This window comes from Squalius cephalus (genome assembly GCF_949319135.1).
Source record: "Squalius cephalus genome assembly, chromosome: 20".
Classification (NCBI taxonomy): domain Eukaryota; kingdom Metazoa; phylum Chordata; class Actinopteri; order Cypriniformes; family Leuciscidae; genus Squalius; species Squalius cephalus.
Genome location: NC_137141.1, coordinates 775,180 through 787,891, shown reverse-complemented (window position 1 = coordinate 787,891; position 12,712 = coordinate 775,180).

Below are 12,712 nucleotides of genomic sequence, written 5' to 3'. Positions count from 1 at the left end.
CATCATGAAGTCTTCATATATATATATAGGCCTATATGATCCGAAGTAACTAGTTACTCACTACTTGAGTAGTTTTTTCATTGGATACTTTTTTACTCTTACTCAAGTAACTATTAAGATTATTACTTTTACTTTTAGTAAATATTTCTATAAGTACTTGTACTTTTACTTGAGTACAGTTTTTGGATACTCTACCCACCTCTGGCAAAACGTGACCCGGGAACATGTTTTGCAGATATGATGAACTGATCGCAGGCTGCAATCCAAATGAGGCATCTTAGGAGAGGCATTACTGCAGGGGAAATTTGAGCGGCCTTGTTGATGCAATGCACGGATGTTTTGTTGTTGCAGTGTACTATGATGCTGTTAGAGGACCATTCTTTACCCCACAGGAAAGCTGCCTCCACTAAAGGATACAACTCGAACAGCGCTGAGGATGTTAATGACTGCGGTGAGTCTAACAGCTGGGTGGGCCATGTAAACTTGAACCAACGGCCTTGGTAGAATCCCCCGAAACCGATAGAGGGTGCTGCGTCGGTGAACAGTTGGATATCCACAGGGAGAGAAATCAGATTTTTTTATAGAAAAAGGACAGGCCATTCAATTATTTAAGGAAGGTTAGACAGAAACTAAGCTCCTGCGGGAGCCAATGGTCACATCACTGCTGCGGCAGTGGAGAACATTAGCTAGAGAAACTGAGCTCCTGCAGGAGCGTGAGGAGACATCACTGCTGCGGCAGTGAAATCAATGTTAGCCAGAGAAACTGGACACCAGTGGGAGCAGAATGGACTGCTGTGACAGTGAAGAAGTTTAACCAGAGGAACGGCAGAGACGGAGCTGCTGTGGGAGCGGAGGAGATGACACTGCTGTGGCAATGTGAGAAGCAAATGGGATCCTACGGGAAAGGTGGGGAAAGGTGGATATGGTGAGCTTGTAGGTTTAGAGTTTAGAGGGCAGCCTTGCAGGATTATGCACATCTGAAGTTTAAGTGGCCGAGCGAAGATAGTAGTTCGCGTTTAGGACAGCTTAAAATGTCTGAGAAGGTGGATGAAACCAGAAATATCCTTTGCAGTGCAGTGCAGCCTGGAAATTAACTGTATCCAAGTTAATGCCCAGAATTCAATGGATGTGGCTAGACCCATGGTTTATCCTGGGTGACTGGAATCCAAAGCTCACCAGAACCGTGTGGGGCTGAGAGATCGATTGCTAAATTATTTTTATTTTATTTATTTTGAATGAATACATTAGAAGCCTAAATGGTTTATAACCTGATTTGATAATGCATCGATTTGATACTGTTGTTGTTTGATCATCAAACAGCAAAGTACAATCTGATTTAGATTGTTTGTTCCTTTATCTGTTGCTGGTTCATTTATTTAGTCAAGTTCAAAATAGACTCAAAATAGAGCTTTCATAGAATTTTGCACCTTGAATTTATCCAATTGTGTTTTAAAATCACTAAGGACTTCAAACTTTGCCGTGGAAACACACTGCTTGTGTGTATTTTATCTAAAAATTTCTCTTAATTTCTATGGGTCACATTACCTGCCGATTTTGTTCGTTCTGAATCAGATTTTTTCAATGGTAAAGCTGTGGTTTTAAATTACTTTAAAATAAAAATACAGCTGTGCTATAACGAAGTTTCGAAGCGATTTTGTAGATAAATTGCAAGACAACGTTAACGATAGGTTCTTAATGATTCTGTGTGTGTGCAATCTAATGTGCGAGCTACTGTTTGTACGTGAGAGTTTAAGCCACAAGGAAGCAGCGCGTTAATGACGTCAAATAATTTGAACAGAAACTGTTTAAAACGTGTATTCCCCTGATCAAAATTAATATCCAGATGGCATAACTGTGCTTGAGACTCGACTGAAGCGATGCGAAATTTAACCAGGGACAAAAATGAGAAGGTTTTGAACTGAGCACTCACGGAGTCGAGCCAGCGGGTCTAGAGTGTGAGCTGGCCGGCCGGGACTGAATCTGCGGCGCGGCTTACTGAGGGCCTGCTGCGGCGGCCTGGTCCTGGAGGAAGACCCGTTTGTTCGTGTGAAGAGGGCGGCATTGCCCGAGACGCGAGCGTGGTGCTCGCCGGGCCTTATAATCCATTTCTCTATTGCAGGAATTATTGAATGGTCCGGTTTAGAACAATGGGCGGAAGGAGATCGCGGATGTTTCGCCCGTGGTGGTGAGGACCCGTTTGTTTGGCCTGACGCCCGCGAGATAACACCAGAGGATTGCGGCAAAGATTCCTGAAGGACGAAAGATTCTTCATTGGACGGGAGAGCTCATTTCGGAAATGATAGGAAGGTAGGGCGAGGCCAAATGCTGAAAACTGTCAAGGAAGTTAGGTGAGTTGACAGAGTGAATATATATATGCTTCCTCTCATGCTGATAGGGTAGACATGGTAATTGTTTGATGAGTTGATTGATTGATTGATTGCTTGATTATTTGAACGTGCTCCTCCCGAACTTTGTTAATAAAACATCATTTATGAATATGCATGTTTCATTGAAATGTTAAAGTGGGTTATTTTGTATGTCCATATATCCACTCAATGTTTTTATGTTACTCAATGCTTTTGTTCCAAGCAACTTTTATTAACAACAGACTCATTGAAAGCCTAAGTTGATCGCATTACTTTCCATAACATAAGCTTATAGTTTAATAGTAGAATAGTCTGACTGAGGTCAGTGTAGACTACTTTTGCGTTCATTTGATTGAATATTGTTTCTGAAATCGGATAGGCTAAGTCGAAAAATGGGTAATTTTAAAGCTTGTTAATGATTTTAATGTGTTTAAAGGAGAAACAAGCCAAAACAATTTTGGGTGTTTTTTTGTGCATTCTCGTGGTTTTTGATGAGGTTTTGGGCTGGAAAACCTGGCTGGCATCTGGCAACCCTGGGTGTTCAATCGGGGAGAAACAGAGGGAGTTTGGTATCGTCATTGTTTGTGCGGCCTATGTCCCCCGAAGTGGAAATGCAGCGAGAGCAGAGTGTATCGCGGACTGTGTTCATCAACAATTACAGTGCTCACCAGATGCTCCTGTATTTATTTTAGGCGATTTGAACCACTGCAAGCTTTAACTGTTTTTGCCCGGGTTTGAAAAATATATAAAATGTGGAACACGGAAGGACAGAACCCTAGACAACTGCTATGGAAACATACAAAAGTCTTACGAGGTCAGATCGAAACCACCACTGGCCAACTCTGGCCACAAGACCATCTGTTTCCTACATATAGGACTGTGCTAAAACATAGTAAACCATATGTGAAGGAAGTAACTGTATGGTCACAGAAGGATGTTTCCTTTGCTCAGACTGGGATGTCATTGATGAAATGGATATTGATACGACTACAGAGACAATAACCGACTATATACATTTTTGTGTGGACAATGTAGTCACTAAAAATAATGTTATCATATATCCAAATAACAAATCGAATCACTAAAGAACTTAAAAAATGGAAGCTTTAGCTAAGTTCTGCCAGGAAGACTCAATCACTATGTCACTTATTACCTTCATCTCTATCCAATCACGTCTTTATACTTTCAGTATAAAAGATAGGTTCTCTTACGAGAGGTCTCTCGTATTGCGTAAGGTTAGCTTACGCATCGGGAAAGTCTTCTTTCTTCGAGATCTGAAGCCAAAAAATTATCCTTAATTTTGTATACATTGTCAACGCAGTGCAGCAGCCGACAGACCTAGGCAGGCTGTATAAGCGTGCTCATTGGCTGCTCGGCGGCAACTGCTTAAGCCTATCGGTGAGCGCTCTGAACGCGGCAACCAATGAGGGCGCTTCGCGCCCTCCACACCCTTCTAACCGTCAGAATGGGTGTGGCCAGCGTGTATATATTCAGCGCTCATAGGCTAAAATTCTGATTTTCTTGTCTTCAGCGACGCTCTTCGCATCGCTGGATCTTGAGAGCCGCCGCCGTTGAAACCAGCGACCAGCAAGCTTAGGACAGCGCCTGAGGAAGCCGGCCGTCTTCGCCCCCTTCAGCCATCCGTGCCTGCTACGCTATCCGGCGACATATCCTTTACATTATTACTGTTTCTGTGTGTATTCTAAAAGAGCACGAGGCGTTTTTGTAAAAACGCCTCGTTTTTGCGGCTCGTGCCGCGCCCCGCTCAGCAACGGAGACCGCCACCTCTCTGCGCTCTCCGCCTGGGCCGCGGGCACGCCGCCACCGCACTCTCCGAGTACGAAGAGCTTTCAATGTCGACCCTGCGGGCTCGACTTGAAGCTTTCGACCAAGCTGTCGCTCCGCCTGTCCCTGCCGGGCCGCGCAATAAGAAGCGCTGCTCGCAGCGACCACCGGAGACTGTTGTGACTGAGGAGCTCGCCGGAACCTCTCCCTCGAGCTCTCTCTCGCCCTCTCCCTCCCGGCCGCTCAACCGCCGACTCTCGCCCGCGCCGCCGCCGCGTCAGGAGATGAGGCGAATGTGATAGATACCCGTACTCTCCCTCTGTTCGAGCCGTGCAACTATGCCGCTCACAAGGGATGGCAGAAGCGGACGGTCTCGGAGCGAGTTTCCTCTCCCTCTGTTCGAGCCGCGCAAACTGAGCCGCTCACGAGGGATGGCAGGAGCGGACGGTCTCGGAGCGAGTTTCCTCTCCCTCTGTTCGAGCCGCGCAAACTGCGCCGCTCACAAGGGATGGCAGGAGCGGACGGTCTTGGAGCTCTCTTTACGTTACAAGAAAGCTACTCCGTCCTCGCGCGTCACTCACCGGTGAAAGGGGAACAGAGAGTGTTTTCGTCCCGCCGTGGCCTGGACTATAACCTCCATTTCTCACACATTTCTCAGTCCCCTCTTAAGTTCAGGCGACTGGAATTGTTACTATTGCAGTATACGAGCCTGTTATAAATACACGCTCGCCTGCAAGCAAACGCCGTCACAAGACATGATGACGCTAACCGAGCACTAATGTATTCTCCCCTGTGGCTCAGTGGCGGAATCCTAGACTGTCAAGCTAGAGACCGGGGTTCGGTCCCCGCTCTCGCGGCAGATAAAGTTTATGCTGTTCGCTTCTCCGAGCTCGCGGCCAGTTTTTCTTACATACAGAAAACAAGCCCGCTCTCTCCCTCGTTGGGCCGCGCAGATTGCGCCGTTCAAGGGATGACAAAGCGGACGGTCACGAGCAGCGTTCAGCGTGCGCGCCTCACTCACCGGCGAAAAGAGAAGAGAGTGTGTTAGTCTCGCTACTGTTGGACAACCGCCAATCCTCACACATTTCTCAGTCCCCTCTCAGGCGACTGGAAATATTACTATTGCAGTAAACGAGCCTGTTTTAAACACACGCACGCCTGCAAACAAACGCCGACGCGACACATGAGGTCGCTTTTTATATGCTCGCGCTAACTGAAAGCTAATGTGTTTTCCCCTGTGGCTCAGTGGCAGAATCATACGCTTTCATGCGGGAGATCCGCGTTCGATCCCAGCTCTCGGGGCAGATAAAAATTTATGCTGCTTGCTTCTCCGAGCTCGCGGCCAGTCTTTCTTACTTACAGAAAGCGAACCCGCCTCTCGCACCACACCTTCTCAGGGTGCTCGAGTATTTTTGAGCGTCTAAACACAAGAGAAGAAAAGACGGTTAAATCCCGCAGCCCTGCGGCTGGACCACCGTCGAAGCTTAACGCTCTGTCAGTCCCCGTTGCCACGGCTACTGCAGCTGTTTACCTCGCAGTCAACGAGCCGGTATATCTACCCGCTCGCCTGCGCGCATCCGCCGTTCTCACGGCAACCCAGAGAAATTTCAAAAGAGCATAATGTCTGGTTGCACGGCTGACGCCATATGTGTTTCTAGTACAGTGAATGTGCCCACGTTTCTGTGCTCACCCCTGTACACAAGCACTATACATCCCGTGTCTCTCACAGAGCCCACTCTCATGAAGCAGGCAAAAGCCGCTTTAGTGTTAAAAGTAGGTCACGTGTCCACTTCTCCGTGCCCACACCTACTCACTGCCCGCTCTGTCACACGGCCTCGCACGACCGGTCATGTTTTAAATGTAAGTCCTGTGCCCGCCCTCGAGCGCTCACACATACTAACTAACATTTTCGCCCCGACGCCGACATCGCGCGTCGCGCCTCACACTATATGTTCCCCGCCCAAAGCCACCGGGACACTGTGTGTAAAACGGCCAGCTATCGCTACGTGCGATCCGCCGTATCTAAGCACCAAGAGCGCGCGCGCCGCGCCCGCCCCTGAATGTCAGTCCTGTGCCCGCCCTCGAGCGCTCACACATACTAACGAGCATTTTCGCCCCCGACGCCACCATCGCGCATCGCGCCTCACACTTTATGTTCCCCGTCTAAAGCCACCGGGACACTGTGTGTAAAACGGCCAGCTATCGCTGCGTGCGATCCGCCGTATCTAAGCACCAAGAGCGCGCGCGCCGCGCCCGCCCCTCCGTTTCGAGCTCTCGAGCCCGCGATGCGCGGCGATCGGAGCCCGGAGGCCATTCTGCCCCTGGCTGCACATGCAAAAGCGTGGGAAGCTATTCCAGGCGCATCAGAACGGGTGCTAAGCACAGTAAAACAGGGCTATACTCTGCAGTTCGCTCGCCGCCCTCCGCGCTTTCAAGCGCGTATCGAGACCAGAGTGAATGGGGAAGTAGCACATCTACTTCGAGCAGAAATAGCTACACTTCTGTGCAAAAGGGCTATAGAACCGGTTTCCCCTTCCATGAGCGAGTCGGCTTTTACAGCCGTTATTTCCTCGTTCCCAATAAGGACGGAGCTCTCAGACCAATTTTGGATCTGAGACGTTTGAACAAGGCTCTTATGAGAAGACCGTTCAAAATGCTCACAACCAGACAAATTCTCGCGCAAATTCGCCCGAGGGACTGGTTTATATCTCTCGATCTAAAAGACGCGTGCTTTTCAGATCCAGATAATACCCCGTCACAGGCCATTCTTGAGATTCGCCTTCGACGGTCAGGTATATCAGTACACGGCCCGCCTGTCGACACAGCGCGCGCGCTGCATTCGACGCCTGGCCGCGTCCCTCAGGCCGGGCAGCACCGTACCTCTCAAAACATTTCAGAGGTTACTGGGTTGTATGGCCTCAGCCGCAGCAGTGCTTCGGCTGGGTCTTTTACGAATGCGCCCGCTACAACGCTGGCTGAATGCCCGAGTGCCTCACAGAGCATGGGCTTCCGGAGGTATTCGCATCAGAGTGACTCAGAGCTGCGTTTCAGCTCTGAAGCCCTGGTTAGCGGCCGACTGGTACCAGCGGGGAGTGACAATGGGAGCTATCTCACACCGCAAAGTTATCTCGACGGACGCTTCCACCTCAGGCTGGGGCGCTCTGTTCGAGGGCAAACCGGCTTTTGGCCTATGGTCAGACCGGGAAAAATGCCTCCACATAAACTGTTTGGAGATGATAGCGGTCGAGAACGCGCTCAGGCGCTTCCTCCCATTCATACGGGATCACCATGTGCTAGTCCGCTCGGACAACACGTCCGTGGTATCCTATGTGAACCGACAGGGCGGTGTCAGATCCAGGAATCTGTGCAGGCTGACAGAACGCCTTCTCGTGTGGGCTTACCGCTCGCTGCGCTCGCTGAGAGCCGCGCACGTGCCGGGCCACCTGAATGTCGGTCCAGACAGACTGTCCAGGGACAACATTCCCCCGGGAGAATGGTCTCTGCACCCCCAGACAGTCCAGTTTCTCTGGCGCCAATTCGGCAGAGCGGAAATCGACCTGTTTGCGTCGAAAGACAATGCTCAATGCCCGAAGTTTTATTCGAAGAGCGAGGACGCGCTGTCCCAGACATGGCCCAGCCTCCCGCTGTATTCTTTTCCTCCGATCTCCCTGTTGCCACAGGTCATTTCGAGGATCAGAGAAATGCACCACTCAGTGCTGCTTATAGCCCCGCGATGGGAAAACCAAACTTGGTACCCAGAGCTAGTGAGGCTGTCGCACTCACCCCCATGGCCGATCCCGGTGAGAAAGGATCTCCTCTCCCAAGCCGGTGGATCGATCTGGCATCCCCATCCAGAGCGCTGGTCGCTGCATGCATGGGTGATCAACGGATACCCGTTGACCTGTCAGAAGGGGTCGTGAACACGATCACACAGTCGAGAGCCTCCTCCACGAGACGGCTCTACGCGTCTAAATGGTCGGTGTTTTCTAAATGGTGCGCTACTAAAAACTTGGATCCGCGCGCATGCGGGGTCCCGCGGGTGCTCTCCTTCTTACAAGAGCTGTTGGAAAAGGGCAGATCCCCTTCCACGCTCAAAGTATATGTGGCCGCTATTGCAGCGTTCGCTGAGACGACGCGCGGCCGGGCAATGGGAAGGAATGAGCTCATTATCCGCTTCCTCAGAGGAGCTAGACGGATGAATCCCCCGCGGCCCCCCTCGGTTCCCTCGTGGGATCTGTCCTTGGTCCTAGCGGCCCTAGAGGCTTTTCCCTTTGAACCGCTTGAATCCGCGGATCTAAAGTATCTGTCGCTTAAAACCGTTTTTCTGATAGCTCTGTCTTCAGTCAAACGAGTGGGTGATTTGCACGCGCTATCTGTTAGCCCTGCATGTCTTGAGTTCGGGCCGAATGACTCGAAAGTCATTCTCAGACCGAGACACGGTTACATCCCCAAAGCGATTGGAACCCCGTTTAGGGCACAAGTTATGTCCCTCTCGGCTCTGCCAGCATCCGACAGTGGGGACAGTGATAACCTCCTATGCCCTGTCCGGGCGCTGAGAGTTTACATCACGCGCTCCGCCGCTTTCAAGCGTTCAGAGCAGCTCTTTGTTTCCTTCGGCGGACGGAACCAAGGGTCTTGCCGCCTTGAAGCAGAGCCTGTCCAGGTGGATAGTGGATGCGATTGCAGCAGCTTACGCCTCCAGACACCTGCAGTGCCCTCTGGGCATCAGAGCCCACTCCACTAGAGGCATGGCCTCGTCGTGGGCCTGGTCCAGCGGAATTTCTAATCACGGTATTTGTATGGCGGCGGGCTGGGCCTCCCCATCAACATTCATGAGGTTTTATAACCTGGAAGTTCCTGCCCTACAGGCAAAAATACTGTCAGCATAAGTGACATGTATGCTCTGCCCATTTCTCGTGTGCAGACTACGTTCATATGCTGGCGCTATTCTGGTACTATACTCAGGGTGAAGTGTTTGACTCAGACCGGCTGACCCGCTCTGTTTCCTATTTCCCGTTACGCGCTGTTGTCGGTGCTGGCCCGCGCTGCTGGCCGCCTGTATTATTCTCTGTCGCGCGGGAATTTTTCCCTTCATGTGAGACCGACTATGTCGTTTTTCTCCTACCCTTATGAGTGCTTATGTACTGTATGGGCTCGCTCTGCCGGCCCTACTGTTTGTACTGTTATATGTTTATAGATCGGCCGCGCCGCTCTATTTCATATGCTGCATGAAGTGCCTGTACTGCGCTGGCCCGTCTCTCCGACCGGCCACATTTCCCAGCAGAGTGTTTTCCCCGGTTTCCCTGGGATTAATGGGCTGGATGCTCGGCGCACACGGCGTTGACAAAGGGTTCCCGATGCGTAAGCTAACCTTACGCAATACGAGAGACCTCTCGTAAGAGAACGTACTCGGTTACTAATGTAACCTCGGTTCTCTCTAGAAGAGGGAACGAGTATTGCGTAACCTGCCGTGTCGCGCCACGAGCTTTTGCGCTTCAGACTGCGAAAACCAGAATTTTAGCCTATGAGCGCTGAATATATACATGCTGGCCACACCCATTCTGACGGTTAGAAGGGTGTGGAGGGTGCGAAGCGCCCTCATTGGTTGCCGCGTTCAGAGCGCTCACCGATAGGCTTAAGCAGTTGCCGCCGAGCAGCCAATGAGCACGCTTATACAGCCTGCCTAGGTCTGTCGGCTGCTGCACTGCGTTGACAATGTATACAAAATTAAGGATAATTTTTTGGCTTCAGATCTCGAAGAAAGAAGACTTTCCCGATGCGTAAGCTAACCTTACGCAATACTCGTTCCCTCTTCTAGAGAGAACCGAGGTTACATTAGTACATTAGCAGATGCCGACGCGACAACAAGGTCGTAGATGCTGACGCTGCCTATTATGCTTCCATTCAGTTCGAAGAAACCGACGCTGGCGTTCACTCACTCGCGTTTCAATCATAACAACACAGTCATATCGTTGATTTGATCCTGTTTGATCTCAGCAACTTTCGCGCGTGTAGGAAACAAGCGCGTGGCGGCTTTGAATCTCATGAGAGACGATCTTCACTCAGGGTTTTTCAAGTTCAAGTTCCACTTTCAAGGCTTTTACGTTGGCGCTTTCAGCGGCCACTGTTTACATTAGAGACCTCCCGCCCGCTCCCGCAAGATTTTGTCCCGCTCCCGTAAAAAAATATGTTATTTTCTCCCGCGCCCGCCCGCAACAATCAAGTTTCGTCCCGCTCCCGCCCGCAAAATCCCGCGGGTTAACGTATTCGTTTTTTTTTTTTTTATAATACATTGCATATTCTGCCTGCTACTCTGTTATTTTTTCACTTGCTCATACAGTTCAGTCTTGTGAAGCCGCGTAGAGCTGCGACCATGTTCGCTCCTCTGTCAGTGACAAAGACAAGTTTCTTTGCCTGTGAACTATCTATTCCAAATACTCTGAGATTTTGAAATAAGAAAGCTTGAATGTTGTCGCCAGTTTTTGAAGTGCCTGCATCGAATGGGGTTGCAAAGAGCACCCTTGACACCAAGTCGTAATTTGCCTCTATGTAATGTATTGTGGCTGACAGAAAGGAGGTTTTCCGATTGTTTTCGGTCCATATGTCAGTAGTCACTGCGCAACCATATTTCACAATTGTATCGGTCATGTCATCGACAACAGCTCTCCTTAGTGTTTGTGCCCTTTCACTCAGATTTCGTGACAATGTCGTTGGATGAGGTAACATTTCCTTCACATCGAACTTTCCTATCTTGGCTGCTGTGTCAACGAGGTGCTGTGCTAGTTTAACGAAACCCTGGCCAGAGACGGTGTCATAAGGTCTTAGGTCGGCACAAAGAAAGTCAACACATTTTTCTGTTGTTACATCTTTTAGTGCACTTGACACTTTCGACTGACTTGCCGTAAACGTCAGGGAAGTTTGGCCTTTCAAAACAGTGCACACATGACGCTTCAGACCTGAAGTTCCAGACTTGTGCCCTCTGTATGTGAGTATTTTGCTGCATTTGTCACAGCTTGCAAAAGGAAGGTGCTTTCCATCACTGTCCCATACTACTGAAAAACATTTCCAAATGTCAGATTTTCCTTTGTTTGGTTTTGTAGTTTTGCATGTTCCTTTCTTTAATAATGAGCTAATATCTGTAGCACTAAATGATCCACCTGAGTCATGCGGTGCAGACATTTTGCCTCTGTGTGCTTGGCTGTTTCGCGCCTATGAATGAACCACGCGATTTATTATTATAAATAATAACCACGTTATAAGGTCGCGCGAGCACATTCCTGACCATTGCGTTGCACTGCTATAGCTACGCACTTTAGTCTTCAGGTGGCTCTGCCCTTCAGCAACCCTTATCCATTACCCTGCCTTCTCTAACAGTGATCATGTAAATAAATCGCTCTGCTCAATCCAGCTAGACTGTGTATCACTGAGGCGTGGCTCCCTACACCTTAAAAGCTTATATTTCTGCAGTATTTGTTTATAATGTTTGTTTTCTTTTAGATTCCTTTATTCTCATCCTGATCACGGCCGGCAGTTCCTGCCTCGTCTACAAATACGAAATTGATATGTGGCGGGTCTCCAGTGTCCCCAGGGTGTGTGTGAGGGGTTGACTTGGAATGCTCCAAAGATATTTTCATATACTATGCTGGTATTGTCATTGAGGGTGAGTAGAGCGCATAGTTCCCTTTCGAGGGAACTCGAACTGCGTCGAAAGACACTTTGGGGGGAATGCCCCTCAGCGTAGCACCTCTGAAGTATGAATGAAACTAAACCAATCCTGATTGGTGTTGCGTCATGACGTAGTGTGTGACGGCATATGCGGAAGCTACAAAAGGACGCCGGCACACAACAGAGATAGCTTTCTGTTCTTCAGCAAGCGCTCTCTGTTCTTGTATGTCATATTTGGTGTTGTTTGTCACAGTCACAAAGCATATATATTAGTGGTGGGCCGTTATCGGCGTTAACGCGCTGCGTTAACGCGAGACTCTTATCGCGCGATAAAAAAAATATCGCCGTTAATCTATTCTCCAAGTTGGGTTGGGAGCGTTGGGAGCTGGCTCAAGCTACACAAGCTATGATGACGCAATCTACCCGCGGCCGCGAGGAACACCCGGCTGCAACGCATCATATTCGTCGTCATCTTAAGTAAACACGGCTGAAAGTGAAAGCTGGTGTAAAAGATCCGTGCAACATCCATTATTTGGACTTGGTTTGTATTTAAGCCGTCCGACGTAGACTGTGTGGTGTAACAGTTCGGTAAGTTAACACACGACTAATCCGTTCTACCACCTCAAATTCAAAACGAAACATATCACTGAATACCAGCGCGCGCGTATTATTCCCAATATATCTTAGTGAGTGGTGTAGCACATAATCTCTTTTTATTAAAAGCGCCCGATTTTAAGAATCGTTGTTGTGTTTCTTTTTAACTGAAAAGACATCAGTTAGACAATATTCTAATTTTAAATTTGGGGTTTCATAAGCTCCAAGCCATAATAAACATTAGACCTACTTAAGTCTCTGCAGCTAGTGTACTTAAATTTGATTTATCTGCAAAATTATGT